This window comes from Cupressus sempervirens, chromosome 10, assembly GCF_028749045.1.
Source record: "Cupressus sempervirens isolate cs-2001-9-10 chromosome 10, ASM2874904v1, whole genome shotgun sequence".
Taxonomy (NCBI): domain Eukaryota; kingdom Viridiplantae; phylum Streptophyta; class Pinopsida; order Cupressales; family Cupressaceae; genus Cupressus; species Cupressus sempervirens.
In genome coordinates, this window is record NC_143127.1 from 785,830,093 (window position 1) to 785,857,969 (window position 27,877).

The 27,877-nt window shown below is 33.1% G+C and overlaps 1 pseudogene; it reads right to left on the reverse strand.

Annotated features, from left to right (window-relative positions):
- Positions 1-21,714, reverse strand: part of LOC149536250 (spermidine copper dependent amine oxidase 2-like) — a 103,365-nt pseudogene extending 81,651 nt beyond the window's left edge.
- Positions 21,715-27,877: the final 6,163 nt, after the last annotated feature.

Below are 27,877 nucleotides of genomic sequence, written 5' to 3' on the forward strand. Positions count from 1 at the left end.
TTGTTGCTAATTCCCAACTTGATTTGCAACATTGTCTTCCATAGTCATTCCTTCATAGAAGTACACAAAGGATCTATAATCCGCTGATTGCTTAGTTCCATCAACTTGAATTTCTGCATGCTCATCAAAATTTACATTTGCACTCTCCACAATTTTGTTAGTGTTAGTGTTCAAACACTTATATGCTTTGCTTCTAGTGGAGTATCCAAGGAATATGTCTTCATCACTCTTTGCATCAAACTTGCCATTTCTAGTATCTTTAAGAATATAGCATTTACAACCAAAGACTTTGAAATGTTTTACATTGGGTAAGTGACCATACCACAATTCAAAAGGTGTTGCATTTGTACCTTTCTTGACTTGGACTCTATTCAGGGTATAAATAGCAGTGCTTACAACTTCTCTCTAGTACTTTAGAGCATCATTTTTTTTCATCATCAAGGTTCTTGCACAGTCTATCATTGACCTATTCCTTCTTTTAGCAATACCATTCTATGGTGGAGTTATTGGTGCTGATGTTTGCCTTTTGATACCTTTATCATTGCAAAAGATTTCAAATTCTTTTGATGTAGACTCTCCTCCTTTGTCTAACCTTAGGCATTTTAGATTCTTCCCTATTTCCTTCTCAACTCTGGCCAAATACCACTCAAACATTTGAAATGCATTAGATTTTTGCTTCAAGAACATAGCGATCATCATCCTTGAATAGTCATCTACAAATAGCATTATGTATCTGTCTCCTAGGTGACTTTGTAATTCTATTGGACCACATAAGTCTATATGGACTAGCTCTAGTACTTATTTGGAAGTGTATGTTTTGCTTTTGAAGCTAGACTTGGTCATCTTCCCTAGTTGACATTGTTTGTACATTACGTTTTTAGGTTTTCTCAATTTGGGCAAACCTCTAACCTTCTTCTTTTTGCTGATGCTAATTAGATTGTCAAAGTTAACATGACACAATCTTTTATGCCACAACCCCACATCATCAAGTCTAACAACAAGATAGGTTGCATCTTCCATATCTAGGTAAAACAAGTTACTTCTAGTTTGTTCACCTTTTCCTATCAGATTTCCATCAATATCATAGATCTTGGTAGTTTTGTTCCCAAATTCTACTTTGCAACCTACATTGCCTAAATGTGATACACTCAATAGGTTGTAGTTCAATCCTTTAACGTAGTATGCATTATCACATGAAATTTTCTCTATGAGTTTAATTAAGCCTTTTCCTTTGATTTGACATGGAGCATCATTACCAAATCTAACACTATTTCCATCATATTGAGTAAAGGTAATGAACTTACTTTTATCTCCTATCATGTGATGTGAGCAACCACTATCTATGATTGCTTCATCTTAATCTTTATCTATTTCATCCTTCATGGCTACATAGATTACTTCATCATCATTCTCACCAGAATCTTCTTCAACAATGTAGCATCTTTTTCCTTTTTCCTTATAGTCTTTGCTATCATCTTCTCTCTTGTTCTTGTCCTTGTTTCCTTCTTTGTAGTTCTTCTTCTGTGTACACCTTGCAGCAATATGACCTACTTCATTACAATTGAAACATATGATAGGGAGCTTACCTTTGAATTTACCATTGCCTCTATGGAATCTTCTAGCCAGTAATGCTTCCAACTATTCCACATCTTCCTCATCTATGTTGCTATCACTAGATGCATGCTTTCCTTTTCTTCTCTTTTTGCTTGATGTCTCCTCCTTAATGTCTTTTATTGTCATCTTGGCCTTGAAAGCAGATTCAAGGTTCTCAAGTCTATAGCTATCAAATTTCGACAATTCAAATGTATTAAGTCTTCCCACAATTCCTTCAAAGGTTAGTGTATTTCCTTGTACACAACTTAGCTCTTGGATGGTTAAAACTCTAATAGCATTGATAGGGAGTAGAGTTCTTAAGTATTTGCTATTAGCAGTTTCTTCTTCCAATTGACCACCTAGACTTCTTATTGCACTTACCACTTCTTTCATTCTAGCAGCATATTGGGCAACATTTTCTCCTTCCTCCATTTTCATGTCATCAAACTTTCCTCTGAGGCTTTCTCTCTTTGCTCTCTGAACATTATGATCTCCTCCATAGATATCTATTAGGGTTTTCCACATCTTGAATGCAGTATCACAATCTTTGATGTCATCATATTCTTCATAGCTAAGTGTAGAGGCAATCTCCAACATTGCTTGATTGTGCTCCTTCCTTTTGCTCAAATCATCTGCAGTAAGAGGTTCAACTAGATTTACATGTTCTATTCCAATTAAGATTTTTGCATACTCACCTATTGATCCAAGGTGTAATTTCATTAGACTCTACCATGCAACAAAGTTGTCTTAGTTGAACTTGGGAACTTCTCCCTTGGACATCTTGATCTTCCTACTTCTAGTACCTTGAAACTAAATTAGCAAATGACTCTGATACCAATTGTTAGAAATGCTTTAGAATAACTAAAGGGGGGGGGGGGGTGTGTGAATAAGTTATTCAAGGTCCAACTTGTCCAACTCAAACCTTTTTACTATGTGCAGTGAGCCCATTCAACCATTCATTCATCCAAGCTTTAACTTTCTTATTCAACAAGTTACTATAAATCAACATGCAAGCATAACACATAAAAGATCAACACATGACACAGTGATTTTCATGGAAACTCAATTTGGAAAAAACCACCAGTAACATGTTACTCAATTCTCACTCTTCTGAAGTGATGCCCTGTGAAAGGCCTGCCCTGTTAAAGGCTACAACACACTGTTAAATGTGACCTTGTTAGAGGACTTAACCACCCTATTAGAAGTGGGCTTGGTTAGAGAACTTTAGAACATTAACTTGGAATTCCACCCTATTAAAGGATTTAAAAATGGCTATTAGGACAACCTAAGTCTATAAGATTTTCCTTCTATCTTAACTGATACAATTGCTAGAGAGTAACAATTAGGAATTTTGACCTAATTACAGCCTACAACTTAACTTGTAGATCTTAGATCACTCTTCAGCTCTTCACATTTCCTGGCCTTCAATCTCTGTAACTCTTGACAGCTTGCCCTCCTTTCAAACTTAGTCTCCTTGAGTCCCCATGCTCAATGTACCAGTGTGATCATCTCTTCTTGACCACTTGTAGAAGCAGACCCTCTGGGCTTCTTCCTTCTCCTAGATGCCTTCTCCTTGACACCCTTCAAACCACTTCGCAACTTAGTGCTTCAATAGCAACAACATCAACATCATTTGCTTCTTGGTCTATGACTCCTTAAATAGAAGTCTTGGAGTTCCTTTCCCACTTGATTCTTCCATTCCTTAATTTTCAATTCATATGGATTAGGTAGGATTCATTGTATCTAACCCATATTTTTTTCCCTCTAGAAACTTCTTGAATAATCCTTTTGAATTCACCCAAAAATAGTTTACATAGAATTCTGTGCCACTAGCTTAGCATCCTTATCCTCTAAATGGTTCACAAAATTCAAGATAACAACTATTGTCAGCTCAGATTTGGCGATTCTTTGTCATTTAAAATAATGCAGCAGCTCGGCACTATTGAAATGCTGGTGCTCAACACATACTGTGTTACTCCACATCAACTATGATTTTACTGATGCTCGACACCTAAAGTCCACTCGACACCAACTAAGATTTTTTGATGCTTAGCACCTAAACTTTACTCGACACACACTAAAATTTCCTATTTCTCAGCTCCAACTGAGAATTTTCTTGACTTCAACTAGCTTGCTCGGCACCCACTAATGAACTTAGTTTAAGCTTTGCAGGCAACCTTGTTACAACTTATTCCCCCAATGTTTCTAAGTGTGACCAACCTTAGTATCTTTGAGTATGTTATCAATACATCGTTTAACCATTGTCTTAATTGATCCGTGCACTTCATTACAACATCATAACTCCACCTTTCCCTTATGTGTTCTTGTTAATCAAATCTTCTTCATCAATCAACTAAGTGATAGTATTTGGATCTTATAAGCAAATGTCATTCCTATAAATAGCAGGTTTGACATCAATCACAAAACAATGATTGAAAACATTCTTTATCAACCAATCTCCCTCTTTGATCTTCAACAATGAGCTTTTCAATCATATTTCCAATAGATGTTAGTACAAACATTGATGCATTATTAAAAGAAGAGATAGATGTTGAGGCAGAACCATTTGGAAGATATGAAGAAGCAAAGGCAAGGATAATAGTGAACATGAAGATAGCTTCCAAAGAGAAGAAAAGGAAGAAGATGATTAAAGACCTAGAAGCTAAATTGGGTACCCTAGGCAAGGGTAAAGAACCATTGCAATTGACTCAAGGTCTTGGTGAAGATGAAGAACATGATAATGGTGATGATGAAGAAGAAGTAGAAGAGGAAGAAGATGACAAGGGTATAGCCATAGTTTTCTTCATGCCACTGAGCAAGAAGGCTCAAAGATCAAAGAATAAGAAGGCAACAACTCTTCCACCACCAACTAAGCCATGGACCAAGACAGATGCTATTTCCTAGTAGTCCACGAAGCAAAAAGTAGTAGATACTACTGAGTCAAGGGAACCTCAAACTAGGAGAAAGAGATTGGTTAGAGGACCACCTATCAAGCAGATCAAGATTATTGAAGAGGTATATGCCAGCATAAGAAGATCTGTATGCTTATCTAGTTTCAAACATGTGAGATATGATACACTAGATAATGATGATAGAAATAAAGTTGAGGAAGTTATGGTAGAAATGGTTGCAAATCAAAAACTATCTCCTAGTGCAATAAAGAAGAAGATACCCAAGGATCTATATGATAGATTAGAGAGAAGATGACAATAGGTTGAAGGAATAGAAAATTAGATAAGAACTGACACACTAGTCAGAGTTATGCTTGATCTGTCTCAAGAACAAAAGGACACATTTTTGAAACAACGTAGGAGCAGATTTTTTCCTAAATACATAATGATTTTGATGTAATCACCAAAAAATTGGTCAATCTATTAAATGCTGAATTATATCTCATGGTGAAGGTTCAAATTTAATTAATTGAATCAAAGAATAAAATGAATTAATTCAGATAAACTATTACAATCCATTTAAAAAATACACATGGATATTTATTTCAAATAAATTGAAAATTGAAATTTATCTCCAAAAAAATATTTTATTCATTATGGATGGAAATAAATATTTTATTCATAATGGATGGAAACTAATATTTTATTCATAATGGATGTAAATTAATATTTTATTCATAATAGATGGAAATTAATATTCTATTTATAATGGATGGAAATTAATATTTTATTCATAATGGATGGATAATCATATATTCATAATGGATTCATAAATCATTATTATATTCAAAATGCTAAATATTTTAATCAAAATGGACTCTCCATTTCAAATAAAATAATCCAAATGGGACCTTCATTTATGAATTTTTAAATCAAAGTGGATTCCCTTAAAATGATTTCTAATTCATGTTTACCTTCACCATGGTAATTCTCAATTCTACCCCAAGCCCTTGGAAAAATCTACAAGGCATTTTAAGAGCTAAAGATAGAATTCTCATGCATCATAATTTTGTCAGTTTTATGCCTTCTAGCATTTCTAGCATTCTTGATATTTAACTTGCTTAATCTATCATTCTAGCTTATATGAATTCTAGCTTTATTTTGCATACATCTAGCTTAATATTTACCTATTCTTAGTTCAATATTGCATACATTTAGCTTAATTCTAGTTCACAAAATTGGTCAATTTGTTAAATGCATAATTATATCTCACGGTGAAGGTTCAAATTGAATTAATTAAATCAAAGAATAAAATGAATTAATTCAAATCAACTATTACAACCCATTTGAAAAATACACATGAATATTCATTTCAAATAAATTGAAAATTGACATTCATCTCCAAAAATGAATATTTTATTCATTATGGATGGAAATTAATATTTTATTCATAATGGATGGAAATTAATATTTTATTCATAATGGATGGATAATCATATTTTATTCATAATGGATTCATAAATCATTATTATATTCAAAATGCTCAATATTTTAATCAAAATGGACTCTCCATTTTGAATAAAATAATCCAAATGAGACCTTCATTTATGAAAGTTTAAATCAAACTGGATTCCCTTAAAATGATTTTTAATTCATTTTTACCTTCACCATGGTAAATCCTCAAGCCCTTGGAAAAATCTATAAATACAAGGCATTCTAAGAGCTAAAGATAGAATTCTCATGCATCATAATTCTGTCAGTTTTATGCCTCTTAGCATTTCTAGCATTCTTGATATTTAACTTGCTTAATCTATCATTCTAGCTTATATGAATTCTAGTTTTATTTTTCATACGTCTAGCTTAATCTTTACTTGTTCTTAGTTCAATATTGCATACATTTAGCTTAATTCTAGTTCAATCTTGCATACATACTAAAGAAATCCTTCATTCTAGCAATGGTTATGGTCACTAAACTCGTTCTAAGAGCATAAAACCCCACCTAGATAGAAGGCAACATGTTGCCTTGTTAATCATTTGAGATGAACAGTTAATGTTCATTCTTTGATGCATTTAACAAATAAGGAAAATGTTGAACTATGAGTCTTGAGTTTCATTTTTAGCTTACACATTTTTGGTGCTCACCATGGGGCACAAAGCCTCATTCTTCTTGTTTTACATTTTAGTTTTTGTTTATATCTTGTTTTGCAACTTTGATCAATTACAAGTTTGAAGGCGTTCAAGAAGACATCCAACAATCACAAGCATTAAAATGAGCATTTGAGAAGCATTTTTCTCTTCTCAGTCTTATTTTTCTTCTATTTTTCTTCTTCTTTTTCTTCCTTCTCATGTTCTAAATTTTAAAAAAATTGGATCAAAATTCTATTTTTGTAATCTTTTTATGATTTTTCATAAAAATCATAAAAACTAGACCAAATTGATGAATTTTAGTCTAAATTTTTTACTAAAGGTTCTAGACAATAGGGTGAAATCGCAAAAAGAAAACTTCAAATTTTTTTGATAAAAGCTCTAGTTTATATATATATTTTTAATAATTTTGTCATATGTGAATTATTTGAGCATGCAAAACAAAGTATTTTGATCTAAATTTTTTTTGCAGGTTCTGGAAAATGGCCGGAGTGCACAGTACAAATTGCAGATTTTTTTGGTCTTAAATCAATTTTTAATAGTTATTTTATGAATTTTCATAAAAAATTCATTTACCATGCAAATCAAAGAATTAAAATCTAAACTTTTATTGTGAGTTAAGGTAGATGTCAGGATATCCCAATAAAAATTTCAGATTGTTCTAATGGAAAACATATTTTTAATAATTTTTTATGGTTTTCCATGAAAAAATAAATTAATGAGACACTAATATATTTGGGCTCATTTTTTGACCTTTATTGGTTGAAATTTTGACCCAAATTTCGACCAAATTTTGACTAAATTTGACCAACCCATTGGTCAAAATTTTTCTCGTTGAAATTTTGACCAAGCTACTAGTTGGTCAAAATTTCGACCAATATGTTGGCTGAAAACTTTCAAAATTGTTGGCACAATTTCTACCAAGCATTGGTCAAAATTTTTTCGAGGCTCACACTTGTTGAGGTCCACTTTAGTAATGGCCCTTCCTATGAAATTGTTGTCTAAAACCTTTCTAATGAGATAATGTGTTATGAGCTCTTCATTAGTGGGATGGAACATGAATCCAAGAGGCAGTTGAGCATCACCCATATCATGACTGTAACTAAAGTTAAGATAGTTGGGTGATGTACAATTGCCTCCTGGATTCACGTTTCATCCCACTGATGAAGAGCTCATAACACATTATCTCATTAGAAAGGTTTTAGATAGAAATTTCATAGGAAAGGCCATTGCTGAAGTGGACCTCAACAAGTGTGAGCCTCAGGAAGGGTTCAATTCCCTCCTTTATTGTTCACTATGATTTATCCCAAACCTAGTTTCAACATTGGCTATGGTATTGTTATTATTATGAGCCATTTTGTTAACGACTATATCTCTTGAAATAGTGGCATGTACTAGACAACCTATTCATCATGTATTTGAGAGACAATAGCCTTCACATAAATATAAGTTTCTTCTTATCATCTCTAGAGAAAAATATAAGACAACTCGGGACTCAAAAAAATTGAGTGTAAGCTAGAACCATACCCAGTGTTCTCATCATAAACAAAATAGATCAAATAACCATTGTCCTCCTCTAGATCTAACCTAGAATCCCTGGGTATAAATATTGCCTCAAAATCAAATCTTCCAGGTCCAAAGTCAAAAACTCCTATCACATTGCCTCTAACTTCAATATGAAACTTTCTCGCCTTAGGTTCTACTTGAAGATCAAACTTTATGAGTCCCTTGACCTTAGCTACTAAATCTAGTGAAGTACCATGCACATAACACTATTTTCTACATACATTTTTAATCATAAAGTAGAATTAGATATTTCCCAATCAACCTTGTATCCAAGGCAATAAGATCAACCAGAAATGGAGACAAAATCAGACATATATAAGACTCCTAAGAGATATCTTAGCTTGTTTTCAGAGTGATTGACCAGCCTATGTAGGATAATCATAAAACTGATAATAGTAATACAAACTTATCCACTACTAGTTGTAAAAGAGAAAAATGTAAGTTTATTAAATATAACACTAAAAAATGTGAGGAAAAATGAGTCTTGAAGGAAACTTAAGGCAAAACAGTCTATAAGTTATCAAGACAATACTGAAATATTATGCTTGTGTCTTAACATTACCATTATGAAAGATGTAGCAGTTTGGTAGCTCAAACCATCTCATCTAAAGATCATTTTTGGCATATCGAGGCAGTATACCAAAACATGCTTTCACTGTAGTATCGTAAGAAATAATGAATTTCCCATCCTTCACCATATCCTAAGATAGCAGCAAGTAAAATTGAGCAATTTGATTTATTCTGGAGAGATGTATAGACAACCTCTATCCTATATTTTCTTTATGAAGAACAAAAAGGATCTAATGTTCTAAGGCTTTAAATACATTATTCATACAACTAAATTATTTGAGTTCAAATAGTTTCCAATAACTTTTCCATACTCCTCAAAGAACAAGGCAATGATATAAGACTACTCTGAAATAAAATACCTTTGGGAAAAAATAGAGAGGAAGATCCATGAAAATTGCATAGCTATCAATTATTGTAAAGTCATGCATCATGATAGGCTTTGAAAGTGTTATGGGAACTAGATCAAGCATTATTCCCTCCTTCGTGACAACGCGATAAGTAGCATAGGGAGGAGTATGTTGGTAGCCAAATGTAAACATTTCTCCTGCACATAATGGAAAAAGTAATCAGGCACATAAATCTATATTTTAAAGTAGTCTATAGCTTTCTCAAACATCCTTTACGAGTAATCACATTAACTATAAAATTCGAACGTGTTCTGCTATTGTGATTTTTATGTGCTGTTATATGGTAATTAGACATAGCACTAGGTATAAAAAATTTATTCAATCACTTTTATTATATTTAGAGGATCACCAAATTGAATAGGTTCTATTCCTTGGCTTAACCAATTAAAATACTATAATGATAGAGGGAAGAAAGAGAAAGTATTACAAGGTAGTAAGCTGGGCATGTTTTCTTGTTGGCATGAGCACTAGAGCTAGTTTGCCTCCTTTGCATGCTGAATTATTGATGTGTAAGTTGGCTTGGTCATTGCCTATATCTGAGCTTCAAAGTTGGCTATATTAACACCTTGGATATGAATCTCTAATGGTACAAGATGGACATTAGGGGTGGGGAGAAATTAAAAAGGTCATGTGCCATAGCTCCAATCCACTCACCAAGATCTTTAGCATTTGCAAGTGAAGTGGAAAGAGCAACAATGCGAATAAAATTTTCAAATTGACTTGCAATATACCTTATTCTAGAAATAATTAATTCCAATATGGGACTACCCTCTCCACCAATTAAATGAAGTTCATCAACAATAAATAAGCTGACTTGCTGCACTTGCTTATGTTGTTTCGATCTGCGAGAAAATGAACATAGTATGAAACTAGACTGGCAAGATTGGAATATGGATATAGGGACAAGTGACCTAGGGATGGGAACATCTCACCAAAAAAATACAGAAGCATATCTTAGCAATCACTAGTTATTAATATTAGCTGACCATCTCTTCCTAATCCCTTTTTTTGGGCAAAAAGGATCATTTATCTACGTGGCATATCAGAGGTTAGTAGCAATGCAAAGTAGCAACTCAAGCATCTATTAAATAGATGCTGATATTCATTAAGCATAATACTTCAAAGCTACAAGAGGAGATAGAAGAAATTATTTCAAAGCAATTGCATTTATCCACTCCTGATATGAAAAGACAAGGAGGATAATCATAGGATTCAAGATGCAACATCTGTAGATGAAATAAAAATAAATAAATAGAAATATATGATAAAAATAGATGCAAAACTTCAATAAAATCACCTGACAGGGACAAACAAATTCAAGTTACTAGTGCATACTAGTTGTTGGTTCATCTGCAAAAATCACAGATGGGCTGGCAATCAGTTCACAAGCAACATACAATCTTTTCTTTTCACCTCCATTGATACCTCACACTTTTGCATCAATGAAAATACAATCTGTGCAACTTACTTGATCTAATGCCCAAGAAGAAAATATTAAACAAATTATAAGTACACTAGTCTAGTAGCAAAAAATTGTCTTCAGTCACTGTAATCACTAAAATATTTCAAGATTCAATGGTATAACCAAGTGGATTCGGTCTCTCTTAAGAATTACATTATAAAAGTTTGAAAATGATATTAAAATACAAGGGCTTAAACCTATAACCTACTTCCAAACCAAATATCTTAAAATATCATGCACACCTAAACATAAACAACACCCATGAATTTGAGAAAGAAAGAGTCATAATAATACAAAAATTGAATTCCTAAAGTCAGTGAGGAAGAAGATATTGAGTAAATGTAGATATTCCTTGCAAGATCTTCATACAGTTTCAGTAATATTTTATGGTGCAGAGAAAAAATATGCATGTATAGATAGCATAAATTTACAAGAAAATGCCATGTTTAGTTATCAGATGAAGCTCCCAAAGTCCCTGACGCCATTGGAGAAATTGTTACATAAATCCTCTATTTTAGTAAAAGTCCTCAAAACTTGGACAAAAAATAACCATGAAATACAAGAAAAGAACATGATAAAAGCAATATAACAAAATAATTGAAAATGCATTTTAAAAAGTAGTAAAATAATTCCAAACAACAATCTAGTAATCTGATCAATATATCAGTGATTTCATATGACTATGACTTAGAGAAACAATTCATATTATCTAATTTATTGTGTGACCTTAGGTCCTAGATTTTTGTGCCACATGAGTGAAGGATGTTGCTTGTAATTAGGAATGACCTTTTGCTAACGATTGAATTTGAAATAAATGCCCAGTTGTTAATAGCTGGAAATGACATCAACATATCTCGTCACCTTCATTTAATTTCTCCAATGATTGGATTTTCCCTTAATATTCATTTTAAAACTTGGAGTCATGACCTTTATTGTTTTTTGATTCTCATGTTTAGAACATGAGTCAATGATTCCTCCTATTAGTGGGAAACTTGGGCACGTGCTACAATTACCCTTTAAGAAAGCCGTTTGAACTTGGGGTAGGCACTTTTCCTTTTTTTGCAAGCTCTTAGTTTCAACACTTTTCTTCTTTGCAAAGATGCAAAAAGGAAGCTATGGAATTAACAGGCTACATAACATCCAATTTCAACTCACTGATATAATATATAGTTAGAATACAAACTATGGAAAACCAATAACAAATGGAAAGAGATAGGCAGTAGAGATTGAAATATGCCAAACAGACATATTTCCAACTCAGTGATGATAGTATGTATTAAATTTGGCATCTGTGATTTTATTAGTGGAGCTTTTCATATAGAGTAGACCAAACTAGAATTAAGCCATGGACAATACAAAAGATTTGATGGGAGATAAATATATAACCTTATCATTATTAAAAATACAATCAAACTTATATACAATTAGCACAGATTGACAATCAATAGTAAACATAATAAAAGCATATCACATTATTAAATAAGGCTAGTAAGTGATAACTCTCCACTTGCTAGAGAAGTGTTAGAAGTTGTAATCTTTCCTTGGTGTGTTTATAAACCAAGGTTAGATCTCCTTTTTTTATTGTTGTAATATATTAGGATATAAGCCAAGGTATCCTAATATATTTCTTTTTTGTCCTTTTTCCACTACATCTTATTTTGTCATCTAGTGGAATATGTGAGGACAAATATATATTGTAATTTCTAATTTTAGATTATTCCTCCTTAAGAGGAATCTCACACTTGGCCTCACACACTTACGAATGGTGGCATTCATAGACATGGGAGTTACATTCTAACTCCTCTCTCTCATCTCTATTTAAGAGATGACCCTCCTCTCTCATTCACAATGAGGTTTCTTCCTCTTCTCAATTATTGTATGAGCGATTGCTCTCTCCCTCTCTCTCTTCCTTCTTAGGCTTTTCATGCCTCATTCATAATGTCACAAGGGGTTTTCTTTGCTTTCCCCTTTCCAAATATCTTGTCTCATGGTGTTGGAGCTTGAAGCTTTCTCTCTCCTATTTTATGGTAATATTTTTTCATGCATTTACAGTCAACAAATTGAGAAACCCAATCAACAATTCTTGTCTAGTAGATTTGAAGCATTGATTCGAAGCATGGTGGTTATTTCATGTCCTTGGCTGGGAGCCTTAATTAATAGATGTAATAGGAGTCAATAATCAATAAAAGACAACCTACTTCTAGCCCTCAATTCAACCTTAAGATATCCGATGATCATTAATGCAGTTCTACTTTCACAATATCAACAATCTTGAGTATTAAGTCCTAGAGATCATATCCATCCTTTTCCTTGACTAAGAATCTGGATTATAATTAGCTTATCATTTCAATACAAGAATTCAGTAATAGAGGCTCTTAACTTTAGTTACAGTCATGATATGGGTGATGCACAACTACCTCCTGGATTCACGTTCCATCCCACTAATGAAGAGCTCATAACATATTATCTCATTAGAAAGGTTTATATAGAAATTTCATAGGAAGGGCCATTTCTGAAGTGGACCTCAACAAGTGTGAGCCTTAGGGAGGGTTCAATTCCCTCCTTTATTATTCACTATGCATATAATCCCACACACCCATTTGATCTCGAATGATGATATGTACTGAATGCTGAGTGTCTGTGCTAAGTGCTCCAAAACCATCCATTTCATGCCTTCATCTGTACACAATGTCTTTCTAGTTTCTTTCTACTTGCACACCCATTTCATTTCATATGATAATCTAAAAATTGTGTCACTCTAAGCTCTCAATTGTTTCCTCTTGATTAATCATCTCATAACTACTGAATGAGAGCTTTGGGATGAGCTATAGGCATCCATCAAAGCATAAAGGATTTTGTTAGACGGTGTAGATGAAGTAGTAGCATTTGCCTTGGGAGACATGCTTGCAAAATGGAAGCATAGATAAGTCATGTGAACTGTTTGATAGGATGCCTGAATGTAATGTGGTCATCAAAAGCCATGGTTGCTGGATATGCACAAAATAGATATATTGAGAGAATATATTTGTTTAAGTTGCAACTCCCTTGGTAGACATGCATGCAAAATGTGGAATCATAGGTAAGGCATTTGAACTATTTTATTGATTACCTCCATGAAATGTCATCTAATGGCAAGCCAATATTATAGGATATGCATATTGTCCTAGTAAGAACCAGCAGCAATATCACATTCAAAAATCAAAGAAAATCCATAATGCATACTAGTTCTATTTTACTTTAAGGTGTACAAAACTGAAAATCCTTATATAAAAGGAAAACTACTTTAGATATGATTATATATAGTAGAAGCATTAAGAATTTGGCATATTGTATAACCCAAGGCGAGGACAGACAACAATCTGATTTTCATCTTCCATTAAAGCCCCACCTAAAAACTGTGATGTTAGAAAATTGATTGTATACAACCTAAGTAGGTGAGTTAAAACCTAGGTTATAGGTTAGAATAGTTCTTAAAGGAAGAAAAAGAATTTTCCAAAAAACCTTTGGTATATATCCTTTACTTCTTGTTGGTAATGTCTACACCAATTAGTATGATTGATGACATTTGGAAAAGGCTTATGCTGCATTAAATGAACGAGCATCCAGGGGTAATGCTAGTTAAAGCTACCATTAATTTGGTAAAATATCCTTGACTGAATCATCTGTTCATCAATGCAACTAATGACCTAGAGAGGTATATTATTTCACATTCAGAATATGTTCTCAATTCCTAAAAACATGATAAATATCAAAGACAGTATTGGTTAGTGTGTTTAACTAGAAATCAAGATACTTCGAAAATAACTAAATTTAAAACCTTCAATGCACATTATGGTTCAAGTCCATAACTATACCTTGAAGCTATGAAAATGAGACACAAGATTCATGATAGTATTTTGGTGTTACCATGTGTTGTGTACTATAGTAAAGACCAATTTTCCAATTCCAACTCTTTAGATGGGTAAAGAATATCAAATAATCACAATATAGTTGTACTAATTTCATTATTATAGAAAATATTGGCACTACCCTTTAGTCTAATTTCAAATTTATTAGCTACCAAAATAATCAAAGGTCCATTTCATGACTATTTGAAAGAGATTACATTAATATTCTATAAACCTAAATCTCTAGGAAAGGAAATTTTAATCCTACAACATCGAGATGCTGAACCAAACTATAATAAGAATTGACCCCACAGCTTAACCTGCCAACATACATAAAGGTAAGTTTGTTGAAAAATTAGGCAGTTGAAACATCTCAAGATCTGTTAGTGACATCATCTATAAGATATTATGTATTTGAATTGATGTTCTCAAATAATGATGCACAATGCACCAATATAGAAAATTTAGAATAACAACCCTTGTAATGCAAGAAATTTTGGATGCAACAAGTGAATTTGATTAAACTACAACATAAAAGACAACAAAAACTAAGCCACATTGGTTTGAATTAAATAGACCACTCTACATCATTGTCAAAAAAAAATACTGAAAAAAAAATCAGTAAACTCTACAAAGAACCTAGGAGACAAAAAAACAATTATACACTATCAATGCAAGATATAAAGGACATCTTTCAGGTTCATATCATCAAATGAAAAAAAAACATGATAAATTTGTTACAGTAACATGCCTATTAACACTCTAAACAAGGCATTACAGGTGCAGAGGATGTATGAGGCTCTTCTAATTTTTCCCATTAATGTGTTTAGAAAGAATAACTTACTTCCATTGAAATGATGTACCCCAATCTTTGCAAGCATAGAATAGTACTCTATTTCTGATCTATGTAGAGGAGGTCAGTTGTTTGTAATTATAATAAGATTTCCTACAAACCAATAAAACATACAGTGGTCAGTAACTTGTCATTTACAAAAGAAGTGTAATTAGAATCCATACTCGTTACATCTCAATATCCCATTCTCTTCAACATCTAGACATGCACAAACATAAATGTAAATCCCATGAGCCATAAGTTCTCAACAATCACCACATGGTTCCTAAGATCTCAAAGTACTTAATGTTTAATTCTATACCGCACACTTGCAATATTAGTGATGAAATGTTATTTATCAAATGTTAACAAAGTCCATGCAAAGTTCAGACTTCCTCATCCACATGGAATATTTTCTCAAATATCACAACATTAACCAATATATTTTCTCAAATATCACAACATTAACCAACATTTAGAACATCCAAGTAATGTTTTCATAAGAAATCTTATACAAAATTCAGCTTCAAGATGCATACAACTTAACATATTTGAGCTCATGCCAAAAACCAATTGGATTGTGCATGTTCTTTTATCAGCATCACATGAACAATAAATATCAAATCTATTCATTTCAAATAGTGCTCTTGTAATCTAAACAAAAATTTAGAGGAAAATCTAAACAAGAATGACATTAACTCAACTAGATTGTTTCCATTCTTTCCAAAACTATGACAGCTAGCACTATTCACTTGCAATTATTGAATTTTCAATCTGTTGAATCCTCCATTTCTTGTTCTTCAGACTAATATGACCTAGATTCTTGAAAACATATATAGTACTTTCTTGAAAGTTCTTACAACACTTTTTCATTCCTACATTTTATTTGATAATTGGTTACTTTTATTAAATTATTTTTTGCAAAATTAATGTTCAAGAGTATGTCCTGAAAACAACCCATTTCATGGCCTAAGTTACAATTCCTTCTTTATAGAAAATTTAAAATTATATATGCTACACTATTTTTGCATTAAGAGGGATCAAAAATCATGAAAATGGCAACATTCAACATTTTTTATTTCGTGCAAAAGGACAATTCCCTCATAAAACTAATGGTACAATTTGGATGTCAAGGATCACCCAACTTCATAAGACAAAAATTAAAACATCCCACCTTAGAAGTAGGCAAGCAAGCCCATTTATTGATCTTCGATCTTGCCATAAGATGTCAACAAAAGAGTGGTAGGCCATGGAAATAAAAACGTAATTTACATGGAACAAGTTCAATCAACTAGTCCACATTTTATCTACCATGTGAGGGATGAATAAGATTTTATACATTCCAAGGATATTCAACAATACATAAGTTAATAAACCATTCTATGGTAACAACATATATATGCATTTGATATAAGAAAAAGGTAAGCAATCTTGGATGTCTCACCTCAATTGGTGTCATCAATTCTAAAGGCTTTTCCCAACTAGACCGCCTTGTCCTTTTATTGTAACAATATCTACATGAAAAGTGGTACTTGACCATGAGAGAAAAGGCATAAGATAGTCATAGCTAAAGCAATGAATCAATAAAGTATGTTGAACCAAGAGACATAATTTTTTTTCTTCTTTTAAACAACTTGCACCAAGTATTTCCAAGGGTGCAAAGCTCTCACAATCCAGCTGCGTGTAGTCAATGGATTACAGTCTCGCTAGGCTTGTAGTTCTATTTGTAATAAGCCATCTTTGGCATAGAATGCATTTCTATGAATGTTATTGGCACCAGGTTCTTCAACTTCAACATTCACCTCTACAACTACATACAAATTTTCAATTATTAATATAACCACCAAAAAGTACCACTGTACAATACATAATGAGCAAATTATTTTATTTTTCCAAAATGTTTCGACTGTGGAAGTCTACCACTAAAATATTGACCCCAGAAAACCTAAATATATTTGTAGCTACTAAAACTATCATTAGTTGAGATGGTACAATATCTTAGTATAGTAAATGACACAATACCATAAGAAGGGCCCCCAATCCTTCATATACCAAAAAACTATATTCAACAAACAGAACACTCAACCTAATTCACTACTTCACCAAGTTTGCAGTCTATAGCCATGTCCATACGAGCAACCAAAAAGTGTTGGTGCACAAGTGCATATGAAAGAGGAGCAATCATTGTTCCATACTTCCTTGTTTCACCTTGCTATAGTGTCCCTAGACTGAGAATCCTTGTAAGTTTAACTTTTGCTTCTATTTTACCATCTTGCATTTAGAATAATAAAGAGAAATCAGCTCCAAAAATAATAAATAATAAATTACTCCTGTACATACAATAATAAGCATAAAGATTCTATGTTCAATCAAAAGAACAAAAACTCTACTTTTTGAAGTGTTTGATTAATTTTCTTGTAGACTTCAAGGTCGAAACCTGATTGGCACTTTTTTCTGAATTCATCAGTGTTCCTACTAATTACATGTATTAAATACCATTTTACCTTTTTCAATTAGATTATATCATTACAAAGTATGAGCCAAAAATAACTGAATTAAATTCTTGCCATCCATTCTCTATCATTTCAACTTTACATTTTTAGGTTTGCAAATTCTTAGTCTTATTGAGAATGCTTGATTCTTATGTCTAAATATCAAAATAGTCGCAACATGAGTGTGAAATCAAAACTTGATAAAAGTTCTAGACTAAACAACATTTGTACCTAATAAAAGTGCCAACAAAAGCTGTATTCATAGTTTGCAATAGTATAGATAAAGGACACTGTTAGATGCCTAGATCTACAAACTTCTGCTAAGCCTATCCTCCAATCTTAATGTTTCCAAAGAATCCCATGATCTTCCTCATGCAAGCAGACACAATTCTCAATAGTTTTGACTCTTCCAGTGAAATTTGTGAAGTGTGCATCAAAATATTTGATACAACCCAAACAATCACACCCCTAACATAGGCAATATTGTTTGTCATTAAGAGTTTTTTGTGCTTATTTGAGAAAACATCTAATTTATTACACCTATTATTAAAAAAATGAATTTATACAAAATTTATAACTCTTGCTACATTTTAGAGAAAATTAAAACAATTTGACACATTATTCATATACTTTTTTGAAATACTACCTTCTTTAAAGAATAAGCATTTTTACCCAGACCATCCTCTTCGACATCAAACACATTTTTCCTATAATGTGGCTCATTTGGATCCCCATAAGGAACAACCATCTCCACACAACTCAGCCTTTGGGCAACAAATCTTTGACCTCTACTACCATCATCATATGCAATAGAGTGAATTACTAGCCCCTCCCTTGGGGTAAAACCTACTCAAAAATTCCACTGAATGTGACAAGAGGTAGACAATGTTAGCATTGAATTTTTTAATAATTATGACATAATAAATATCATGTATGTTAACACTCAGTCAAAATGAAAGAAGAAAAAAATGCAACCTTCTACCACTCTACATGGAAGCCATTAACACAGAAACTTGGTCCTTTTGATTGCACAATCTGTATAGGCTTGAGATCACTTCGATCCATTCCTCCATGAGTTTCTCCTATAGTATAGTTTCTAAGGGGATCCAAAGGTGGCAAAGGAATTAATTTTTGATCTTCAAACTCTATAACCATCATTTTTTGCATATCAACCAAAACATGTATGCCCTCAATTGGTTAAGCATATCCATTCTCCATTAGGGAATCACTTTCAATTCTACAAAATATAAGTGATCTAGCTAGCCTTCGGCTTGGGCCATCATCTTTACTATGATATCCAACACACCTAAAAAGATGGTGTCATTGTGATTTAAACAAGTGACATTTATTCAATGGAAGATGCTAAAAGTGTGCATTGCAGTTAACATACAAGGAAAACATTTACTGTGAACATGAAATTGCAAATAGTGTAGAAAAATAATAGACAACTTACCATGGATCCACCATTACTAGATCCATATCTTCAATACCCCTCTTCTTCATTGCTTCCTTGAAAGGGGCGTAATCTTTGCCAACAGATTCATAGTCAGCATAGTCCATTGCATCCTGGACCAAATCCAAGAGATTTAAAAAAAACACTCATTATCCATCAAAGCTGTAATGCAATAGGCTTTGCCCATGAAGTTCACATTCTGTAAAAAGTTAATAAATCCTTCTATGCTGAACACAGTGGAAACATATGTTAAGTATCAGAATTTGCATCTAGTACTGAACTGAAAGAGTTCAACAATCCTAACTTAACATGGGAATCACTTCACTACGTGGGACATGCAAATAAAGTGAGACCTCTGGGTTCTAGGCTAGCTCCTATTCAATATTGAATGAAATCTCCATGAACTTAATCTAAACTTGTAGGGAAAAGGAGATAAATTGCTATAAAGAGAGAAACTGCTGCAAAGAGACCTAAAACCTATAGCCTAAACTAAGAGATGGGTGATACACCAAAAGCGATGATGAAAACTCAGACACACTTGATAGAGGAGGATTATACAACTACTTGGAGTACATGTAAAACACATATTTCTGTAAAGTTCTACATAAATAATTTGTAATAAGGTTTGAAAAGTAAATTAGCAAAAGGAGAAATACAGATGCCTCTCTTTAACCAATTTTACCTTTAAAAAAAAAAATGAATTACAACCTGCAGGTAAACTTACTTTCCTATAGCCAAGTGTTGAAATGAGACAAACTAACAAGGAATAATAATAGCTCACAAGTTATTCTATCAAATCATTCTAATACATACACAAAGTTGTAGGAAGAAAGAAGGCTCAACAATTGACAAAAAATAACATAATCACACCTGCTGTCACCTGTATTGAACTTCCAAAATGAATTATAGAATTCTACAAATAAAGTTGAGGACTCAAAAAATAGTCACGAAAAATTCTTTGCATAATCAGAACTCTCTGAAAATGAGTTACAAACTTCACTAAATACTAACTCAGCACTTGGGTCGAATGCAGAAAGAAATCCTAAAAATAAGGGCTTAGAAACTTTCAAAAATGAAGTCTCATAACTCATTAGACTTTAATAACCCATAATGAAACCTATGACTCATTGGAAATTACCCCAAAACACTCCAACTGATCACAAATACCTTTAAACTACTAGGGTAAAAATAAATTCGACGCCCAAACTCTATATTCTCTCCTATAAAGATTCTTAATGTTTTCAAGCCAATTCTTTCAATTAAGACCATGACACATGTCACCTTTCTTTTGCATTTAAAATAGAAAAAAATATATTAAATGACTTATAATTATATCATTTAAATATTGTTCTCTTTACAAAAATATTTAAAACTTATGCAAAAAGAAAAACATAAATGAAACCCTTAAAAAAAACCCAAGGTATAAACATAAACCCACCGCCCTCTATGTATCCAATAACATAAATACATGGAAAGGGATTAAAATCCCATGCATAAACCTGTGGACTTCAAAGGCAAATAAAAAGTAGAAAGGGGCATGAAAAGGGTTGCAATACCCTAAACTCCTTTCATTTTTACATTTGCATATGAAGAATCTATGGTGAAGGAAAATGAGGGCTTGTTGTGTTCTTTGCGACTACCATTAGAGAGGGATTTGCTGGTTTATCTCTTCCTTCAGTGCAACCATTATTTGAGAAATCTATTGGTTTCCTATGTTGCATCATTGTGTGAGCTTGTTGGTCTTCAATGAAGCCGTCATGCATGAAAATGGAAGGTATTTTGAAGCATTTTTTTGTTGCTTCTTCAATTTCTTTAAGTTTGTCAACAACATCCTTTAGTTTCTGCCCTTTTTGTTTCAATGATGCTGATTCAGCTTTCTCTTTTCTTCTTCTAATGCTGCCAGCTATGTTTGTTTGCTATATTTGTGATAATGAAGCTTGACCTTACTAGCAACAATAAGGGATTGAGTTTTTTTGTCTTCAAAGGTTGCTGAGTTGTATTTTAAAATCGTTTTGGGTTTTCCATGTGCACTGCCATAAATATTTGCTGAATGTATATATTGGAAGGGATTTGTTGGATTTCTAGTATTTATTCATTGCTGTTACACATGAGTTTCATTTTTGGAAGTTATTTTGCATTTTTGTTATAAGAAACCTGAGTGAGCTTCTCCAAGGTTCTGGCTTGACTTCCTTAGTTTCTGTGCTATTTTTTTCTTTATCAAGAGGATGCATGAAATCTTCAGGCTGAAGGACTTTTACTACCACTGCTACTACTCTCATTTTCCAGTTTGCACATTTTCTTCAGGCCGAAGGTCTTTTACTACCACTGCTACTGCTCTCATTTTCCAATCTGCACATTTTCTAAATCGGTAACCCCTCTTTGATGATAAAGAACCATACAGATTGGCTATTACCATGTTTATAGTAACACAATTTGTAGCTCCTCTAGCACCAATCCATTGTCTAGCTAGAAATGGATGCTACCTAGTCACCCTCCATGTCTACATTCTCACTTGTACTTATTCCACCATTTCTATAAAGCTTGTCCACCTCTGTTCATTTTCTTCAAATGTGTGCAATGCATTGTTGTCTTCATTTAGGTTTAAAAAAAAAAAAACCAAGAATGTGGCACTGCCAAGCATGGACTTGCCTTTTAGATGTTTCTTTTAATTAAGAGGTTTCAAATTTTCCCTTTTCTTTAGCTTTTCTTACTATCTCTCCAAGTACTTCATCCACCATAGGTTCATCATTTCAAAATCACTATCAAACTCATCAATCGCCTTCCCTTCTTGTAGCATATTCATAATCATTCTCTTCCTCTTTAAAGAGTCTTCAAGGATTCCCCAATAGATTTCCTTTTGATTTATTTATTCTATTGAGAAGCATCTGGAGTTTAACACCATTGACAAACGTTGGGTAGCCATTTTTGTTCAATTGAAATTGACTTCTATTAGCCCATATATCTGCACTATAATGTTGAATAATATTTCGAGATATCTTGTTTCAAACACTCAAAAATATTGGTTATAGGCCACAAAATAAATATTTGATTGACATTGAGGACAAATACATTTTATTCCCTTTTGTTCAGATCTTTTATACCATACAGACATGCATGTATTATAGAAATTATGTAGGCATGGTGTGATAGATTCAAATGAAAGCCATATGTTTAAGCAAATACCACACTTCACATTGTCAACGAGTGATGATACCGTGACATGACCATTTCTTTCAGAGCCAAAAATGATTTCATTTCCATTTTCAAGGGAAATTTGTTTATCCTTTCCCAATAAATGTCCATTAATAAGCACTTAAATCTTGAAGCTTGACAATCCATTTCTATATAAACTACAAGAGTTTTGAGTGGCATTACTTTGTACACCCATATTTGATGAATCAAAAGTGACATCATCTTCTTTAATCTCTATATATGGATGCGTGACATTACAAGAAATTGGGTATTGAGGGTTTGTGTTGATTATTTATTCAGCACCAAGAGTGTTTTCCATCTATATATTACAATCTCTTGTTGTTGTTGATTTTTGTCAGCATTTCCATATAAATTACAAGAGTTTTGAGTCTAGTAAATGTTCTCACCATCATATAATTGTAGATTCTTTCTAGCTGAAGATAAATAATTAGAGCACATTGTCAGCAAAATTCATGCTGTTCCATTTCTGTTGATGTAAGAGTCCTGTACTGGTGTTCTTTGTATGCTATATCCATTCTTCTAAAAACAAGAATGCATGAAGACTTTAGATTTATCCTTGTTCTAGTATAGTCTTGTGTTTCCCTCCCTTACCTTGCATGAGGAACATTGCCCATAGAGAGACCTTTGTACCACTTATTAATCCATACTTCTACACATCAGTAATACTGTTGTCATACTTTGACACATATTTATTTCAAAAATCCCAACTACTCTTTGCCTTAATGCTCTATTTTTTCTAGCAGCTCACTCTTTTAATGATATTTTATGAGGTTTGAGCATGAGCTCATGACACTCAAAACCATCTTTCTATGATCTGCATTTAATATGCTTACCTTTGATTATAACGAAAGTTTTCATATCAGAAATAATATGTCCCTTTAACATTTTTTTTCTAATTTTTTGTTGTTGTTGTTGTTGTTGCATTAAATCACTTAGAATACACTTGTTGTTTTTATATGTATTCAGAATAGGAAAGGTATTGCATGCATGGGTACATAGTTATATATAATCAGTCATTGCTTAGATCATAAAGATCTAACCCCACTTTTCCCATGCAGGAGAACAAAGACTTAGAGCTATCAGATTGAGAGCTAGACCAAGAGAGACAACAAAGAACATTTAACCAGTTAAAGGCTAAAAGGCAATGACTGGTTACCTCTGACTCTACCTTTTTGTGCTATTTTTTTCTTATTTTCAATATGTATAAAAGTAGTAGTCAACTCACGGCTTCTGTGAGATTTTTCATTTCCAGTATTTTTCCATTCATTTCATACCTTTGTAAAACTAAAAATTGTACATATCAGTTGATGATTTATATAATAAACATCATATCTCTTTTGCTCATGATTTCATATATGATTGCAAAATGATGAAATGTGAATAGAAAATGAATGTTTTCTTTTGCAATTCTTTCTGTGATGTTACTTGAAGTAAATTTTTTAGCACGTGTAAAATTTTAGTAGCATTTTTGGCGACCTCTGCTATATATCTACCTGCTTGACATTTGACCAGTTTTCTCTTATCCATTGGGCACAGAGTCTGAATTATGCATTCCTAGCACCTAGACCTCACAAAAGTGACTTCTAAAGTTGCTGGTTCAATTTTGAATGCATGCACATGAGCTTAGTAAGACTCTTATTAGGTTGACAGATATGTAGGGTCAAAACTCAAGTATCTACTTTAGGAGTCAAAACCATCATAGTTGACCATTTGGTTCATGTGTGGATGAATGTATGGGCTAAATGGATGCATGTATGCAGTGGATGCATGTATATGCATATATGTATGGCTGGCAGCTAGGCATATTTATTTGCAGTGATATATATATATATATCTATGTGTGTGTGTGTGTGTGTGTGTGTGTGTGTGTGTGTGTACTGGATATGACTATGTGTTCAATCACATACATTTATGCATGCATGAGTGAAATGGGTAGAAATGGTTGCTTAACAAAATAAACTAGCAACTTGACTAACCTAGACTACCAAACAAAACAAGAAACTAACTTAGAATAGAAAACAAAACTAACATGTGCTTAGACAACACTTAGAGAAAACCAAACTAAACTAAAACGTAGATGCACTTATTGAAAACAAGGAAACTAACCTAGTATAGACAAGTAGGATTGAAACTCATACCTTGAAACAAGGCTTGAGATGGATCCCATTTATAGGAATCGGTAGTGTATCTCCTTCCATTGTGGCTTGTTGGTAAGCATTATTCTATTTGCATTCAACAATCTGAAATGGTCCAGTCCACATGTGATTAAACTTATTGTGATGACTTGGCCTACTCTTGAGAACATCCCACTTCAACACGATGTCACCTACGTTGAATTCTCTAGCTCATGCTTTTCTGTCAAAGCTCTTCTTAATTTGCATTTGCTAAAACTCCATAGTTTGCATAGCCTTTTTCTTGCTTTCTTCCAACTCCATTAGTTGAGCATACCACACGAGAATAGGACCACCTTCTTCAAAAAGGACCCGATGAGTAGCAAGATCAAGAGCTAGAAACTCTATTTCGATTAATAGTCAAGCTTCTTTCCCATAAAAAAACTAGTAAGGTGAATTTCCAATAACCTATTTTGGGGTGATTCTATCAACCCATAAGGTAGCCTTCAATTTGGAATGCCAATCTCACTAGTTTTCTTGCAGAGTTCATTTGATGATTCTTATCAGATTCTTGTTGGAAGATTCTACTAATCCATTTCCCTATGGGTAATAATTAGAACTAGTGCTGAGATAAATGCCATTTTTGAATGCCTAATCAGTCATTTTCATTCCAATGAAAGCGAGTGCATTATCAAAAATAATAGAATCAGGTACCCCAAACCTATTCACAATATCATCATAGAAATTTAGGATTGCTATTTCATTTATGTCCTTTAATGCTACTGCTTTAGTCTAGTGCATGAAATAATTAGTAGTAGTGATTATCCACTTGTGACCTATACTTGATGAAGGGCTAATAGGCCCTATAAAATCAACACCCCATTTTTGAAAGGGTTGTTTTGTCTTAATTGGTTACAAAGGAAAAGCTGGCAGCCTCTCTTTTCAGGAAAACATGGCACATTTAACACATTTCCTAACATATGCCTGACCGTCCTTAAATACATCAGGCCAATAATATCCAACTTGGAGAATCTTGTATGCTGTTGTTCTAGGAGAGAAGTGTCCTCCTAAATGACCATCATGAAATTCATGTAAGATATTTGCAACCTAATCTGAATCAATGCATCTAAGAAGTACTCCATTGTAGTCTTTTTGATAAAAAAACATCATTAATCAAAACAAAGGGAACAGATTGGAATCGATAATACCTTTGTTTTGCTTTGTCCAAAGTGGCTGGACACTCACTAGTCCTAAAAAAGTGAACCATATCTTGTAACTAGCTTGCAGGTCTGTCATTATTTCCTACAGTAGCAATCATTAAAATGGTATTTTCTTGTCCTTCAAGCTCTAAAATTTCTTTGTCTACAATCTATTCACACAAGCCCTTTCCCCTAACCAACTTGGTGACTTGAATATCTGCATCATATTCCATGACCCGTGTTATCCAGCTAGCTTGCTTTTCATTTAAATCTTTACTCAAAAGAAACTCCTTGACACTTGGATGTGCCACACACAAAATCACTTTATTATGTGTCAATAAATGTGTAAACTTTTTAAGACTCTTGACAACTAAAAGTACATGTTTCTCAACAAAACTGTACCTTTGCTCATACTCTTTGAGTCCTTTGCTCAAAAAAGTGATTGGCTATTTCAATCCTTCTAAATTCTTCTATAATAGCATGGCTAAAATGACATCAAAACTACCATATGTATAAAGGATAAAATCCTTACTAAAATAAGGATTTATTAACACTGGGGCTGCTACTAATGCATGTTTGATGGCCTAAAAATTCTCTTTTTCCTCTTTTGTCCATGAAAATACCATGTCTTTCTTAAGCATAGCTATTAATGGCTTAATTAATGCCACAATATCAAGTAGAGGTCAAAATTAATGTGGCCAATGAAGCTTTGAAGACCCTTTTTGTGCTGTGGTAAAGGCAGCTCCAGAATTGTTGCAATTCATTCAAGATCTACTGTAATACCCTCTTTTGAAACAATATACCCAAGCAATTTATGTTCATGGATAGAAAAAATGCATTTCTTTGGGTTTAATGAGACACCAAATTCTCTGCAACATTCAAAAATCTGCCTTAAGTGGTCAATGTAATCTGCTATTTTTTGAGAGTAAACAGTGATGTCATCAAGGTATACCAGAACAAACTTATACATTAGATTTCTAAAAGCCATTTCCATTGCTTTCTAAAGAGTTGATCCAACATTAGATAGTCCAAATGGCATTCTTTTATATGCCATTATTCCCCACTTTTTTGTAAACGCTGTTTTGAACTAGTCTTCTTCTTTCACCAAAATCTGATTGTAACTTGAGTATCCATCCAACAAGGAGAACTGTTCAGCCCCTAACACACATTGTAATATTTTCTCCATAGATGGAAGTGGGTGTCTATCCTTTAATGAGACTCTATTCAAGTCTCTAAAATCCACGCACAACTGTAGTTCTCCATTTCTCTTCCTTACGAGAACCAAATTAGCAACCTAGCTTGTATGCTTCATGGGAAAAATTATTTTACTCTCAATTAGCCTCAAAACTTCCTTTTGCATCAAAGGCTCCAATTTAGGATTAATTGACCTTTATTTTTGTCGATCTGGTTTAGCTGTTGGTTCCAGCTCTATTGTGTGTTGTGCAAGTTTTGAATCAAAACCTTTTAAATCACTGTATTGCCATGCAAAAAAATCACTGAATTCTTGAAATAAATGAAGAAAAGACTATTTTTCTTCAATAGAATTCACTTTTCCAAACTTGAGGCATTTTCCAAGTGCAATCTCCAAGTCTTCATATCGATTTTGCGTGGCCAACAAGTTTTCTTTACCAGGTTTTAGTTGATCATTAGAGTTAAAAACACTTTCCAGCATTACTAACCCTTTAGACAACTTGTTATTTTTAAGTTGTAACACCTGATCTCCATACTGATCATTATACCTCTATTGGTTTGAATTGGAAAAAAACACTTTCCAATTTATATTATTATCAAGTATGGAAGGCCTGGTAATAATCTTTATATGCTGTTGATCAAATTCTGCTCTAATGCTATTTACAATGTCATACTGGGCACCTATAGCTGCTAACCTATTAGTATGCTGATTTTTATTTCTAGAAACAACAAGTATGTTGAAAGCATCAAAATTTTCAAGGAGATCCCATACTCGTTGCCTATAATACTTAAGAACATCGTTCTTTACAACATTTAGGCCTCTTACTTGGTTTGCGATCAGTTCACTATCACCAAATACCTTCAA